This window comes from Petromyzon marinus, unplaced genomic scaffold (assembly GCF_048934315.1).
Source record: "Petromyzon marinus isolate PM22_M1 ecotype Great Lakes invasive population unplaced genomic scaffold, UKy_Petmar_22M1.pri1.0 PM_G_Scaffold_90, whole genome shotgun sequence".
Taxonomy (NCBI): Eukaryota; Metazoa; Chordata; class Hyperoartia; order Petromyzontiformes; family Petromyzontidae; genus Petromyzon; species Petromyzon marinus.
Window position 1 is genome coordinate 795,001 of NW_027423047.1, and position 2,500 is coordinate 797,500.

The following is a 2,500-nucleotide window of genomic DNA, read 5'->3' on the forward strand; positions in this document are numbered from 1 at the left end:
CGGATAGACCCCGTGAAACGCTAGAAATTGGCGGGGATGTGTCTCTTGTGGCTCACGGGGCTGTTCGGGTCGCACAGAAATCCCTGGGAATGGGAAAACGGGTCATTTTCGTGTTGCCACATTGCGTACGAACCGCATGAAACTTACAGAGGCATTTGCAGCAGGAATGCATGTGCACTCAAAAACTTCTATATGTTTCACGGATAGACCCCGTGAAACGCTAGAAATTGGCGGGGATGTGTCTCTTGTGGCTCACGGGGCTGTTAGGGTGGCACAGAACTCCCTCGGAATGGGAAAAGGGGTCATTTTCGTGTTGCCACATTGCATAGGAACGCCATGAAACTTCCAGAGGCATTTGCAGCAGAAAGGCACGTGCACTCAAAAATTTTAATATTTTTCACGCATAGACCCCGTCAAACGCTAGAAGTTGGCGGGGATGTCTCTCTTGTGGCTCACGGGGCTGTTAGGGTCGCACAGAAATGCCTCGGAATGGGAAAACGGGTCATTTTTGTGTGGCCACATTGCATAGGAACGGCATGAAACTTCCAGAGGCATTTGCAGCAGGAATGCATGTGCACTCAAAAACGTCTATATTTTTCACGGATAGACCCCGTGAAACGCTATAAATTGGCGGGGATGTCTCTCTTGTGGCTCACGGGCGCTGTTAGTTAGGGTCGCACAGAAATCCCTCGGAATGGGAAAAGGGGTCATTTTCGTGTTGCCACATTGCGTACGAACGGCATGAAACTTCCAGAGGCATCTGCAGCAGAAATGCATGTGCACTCAAAAACGTCTATATTTTTCACGGATAGACCCCGTGAAACGCTAGAAATTGGCGGGGATGTGTCTCTTGTGGCTCACGGGGCTGTTAGGGTCGCACAGAAATCCCTCGGAATGGGAAAACGGGTCATTTTCGTGTTGCCACAATTGGCATACGAACGGCATGAAACTTCCAGAGGCATTTGCAGCAGAAATGCATGTGCACTCAAAAACGTGAATATTTTTTCACGGATAGACCCCGTCAAACGCTCGAATTTGGCGGGGATGTTTCTCTTGTGGGTCACGGGGCTGTTCGGCTCGCACAGAACTCCCTTGGTCCACCTGATTCGTGCATACAGGCAGCAACTAAAACTCTGTAAACCTGCTGTGAGGACATCTAAACAGTGGACCAGTGAGGCTGTGGAAGATTTGCGGGCGTGCTTAGACTGTACTGACTGGGATATGTTCACGACTGCTACCAATAGTCTGGATGAACTCACAGAGGCTGTGTACATCAGCTTCTGTGAGGACTGCTGTATCCCAACACGTACCAGGGTGAACTTTAACAACAACAAGCCCTGGTTCTCAGCAAAGCTCAAAAGGTTGAGGTTGGAGAAGGAGGAAGCGTTTAGGAGTGGGGATAGAGACAGATTCAAGGAGTCGAAGAACAGGTTTAGCAAAGCGGTGAGAGAGGCTAAACGACTGTACTCAGAGACACTAAAACACCAGTTCTCTACTAACGACGCTGCTTCTGTCTGCCAAAGGGCTCAGGCACATCACCAACTACAAACCCAGAGCGCCCCACACCACTAACGACTCCCGCCTAGCCAACGACCTGAACGAGTTCTACCGTAGATTTGAAAGACAATTGGACTGTCCTGAACCACCCCTTCCCACCCAAGAGGCCCCATCCCCCACCCATACTACAGAAACGACTCTCTCCTTTCAGGAGGGAGAAGTTAATGGGCTTTTCAAGAGGCAGAATCCACGCAAAGCAGCCGGGCCGGACTCTGTCTCTCCAGCCACCCTCAGGCACTGCGCTGGCCAGCTGTCTCCGGTGTTCACCAACATCTTTAACACCTCCCTGGAGACATGCCATGTACCAGCCTGTCTCAAGTCCTCCACCATCATCGCTGTGCCCAAAAAGCTAAGGCCAACAGGACTAAATGATTACAGACCGGTCGCCCTTACATCTGTGGTAATGAAGTCTTTTGAGCGCCTGCTCCTGGCACACCTCAAAGCCATCACAGACCCTCTCCTGGACCCCCTTCAGTTTGCCTACAGAGCCAACAGGTCTGTGGACGACGCAGTTAACATGGCCCTCCACTTCACCCTACAGCATGTGGACGCCCCAGCATCCTACGCCAGGATCCTGTTTGTGGACTTCAGCTCTGCCTTCAACACCATCATCCCTGCCCTGCTTCAGGACAAGCTCTTCCAGCTGAACGTGCCCTACTCCACCTGCAGGTGGATCACAGACTTCCTCTCTGACAGGAAGCAGTGCGTTAAGCCGGGAACAGAAGTCTCTGACTCCAGGTCCATCAGCACGGGAACTCCTCAGGGCTGCGTCCTTTGCCCACTGCTCTTCTCCCTGTATACCAACAGCTGCGCCTCCAATCATCTGTCCGTCAAACTCTTGAAGTTTGTCGGACGACACCACCCTCATTGGGCTGATCTCTGGTGGGGATGAGTCTGACTATAGGTGGGAAGCTGACAACCTGGTGACCTGGTGTAGCCAGAA